Raw genomic sequence first — 1,147 nt, forward strand, 5'->3', positions numbered from 1 at the left:
TTTTGTTTGCATTTTTGTATGGTATTGAAATACAAACTAATATTTAGCGTTCTTTGTTTAATATTTTTAAATTAAATCCTATCAATATAGATAATAAGCTAGCATTTGAGACAATTTTCAAGTAAAATGGCTTACTTTCAACTCTTCATCTACAATTACAATTTTTCGTTCTGTATCTATTTTCACTGAAAAAAAAAGCAAAACAAATATCACTCAAATATCGCTATGAACAATATGCAATCAACATTAATATAATTTACCGAACACGATATCGAGTACAGTATAAGGTTTGATGTTTAAAATACAACCTCCCTATACTGTGGACCAAGGTGCAACAGTATGTATGTGGAGTAGTTTTTCTATGCCTATGGAAACAAAAGGCAAGTAAGAATGTATCTCTGTATAAATAAAAAGGTTTTTGTTTGTACTTACAAACCAAACATTCGTTGTTGGTTGTGCGTTTCATACGTAGACTCTTTACAGCCTTTAGTAGCTCCGGATCAATTCCACATACTTGGAGGTTAGTGGCCTGAAAACAAAAAATTACATTCATTATTATGATTTACTCAAATTCAAAATTTCTTTACCCACCACAATCCGGTTCCATCACAAAAACTTGCTAGAGCAATACAATAGCACCAAACTTTCAAGCAAACCTGGGCAGGCCTAGCCATCTTGTAACCTTCTTTGGCCGGTCTGGGACTAGGTCCAGTCCTAGGCCTACGAAAGGCCTCGGAGTCGGAGCGGAGGCCTCCTCCTATGGCTATGCTATGCCGCAAAAAAAGGCCTAGCCTTGAGCCTAGTCACCTAGCCTAGTCTACTAGGGGCCATAAAGGCATAGCCTATGCTAGGCCTAGCCCAGTAAGACTGCTACAAAATACAGATAATAACAAAATAGAATTACCATTTTCAGCAAAGTAAAAGATGAAAATAACGGAGACAAAGAAATGGAAATACAAAACAGGTACAGAGAGCAAGTCTGACTCCACGAACTAAAACTAAAACAGTGAGAAGTGTCAACTTTTTTTTAACACTTCACCAGTCAATCAGAGAACCAGGAAGTTTCAACAGTTTCAATAATAGTAACGACCACCGGGGATATAAGACAATCAGAAATGTCACGCATGAATGAATCATGGATATACCG

General features: G+C 36.7%; 1 long non-coding RNA gene across 1 annotated transcript; it reads right to left on the reverse strand.

The window, feature by feature from the left end:
• Nucleotides 1–27: 27 nt before the first annotated feature.
• Nucleotides 28–1,068, reverse strand: LOC117116732. The gene is made up of 3 exons (XR_004446811.1): nt 905–1,068; nt 433–529; nt 28–185 (listed from the first exon to the last, which is right to left on the reverse strand). It is a non-coding gene; the product is annotated as an uncharacterized LOC117116732 (long non-coding RNA).
• Between the last annotated feature and the right edge of the window lie 79 nt (nt 1,069–1,147).

Source organism: Anneissia japonica, unplaced genomic scaffold (genome assembly GCF_011630105.1).
Source record: "Anneissia japonica isolate Jap-2015-1 unplaced genomic scaffold, ASM1163010v1 scaffold284275_len1147_cov257_single, whole genome shotgun sequence".
Lineage (NCBI taxonomy): Eukaryota > Metazoa > Echinodermata > Crinoidea > Comatulida > Comatulidae > Anneissia > Anneissia japonica.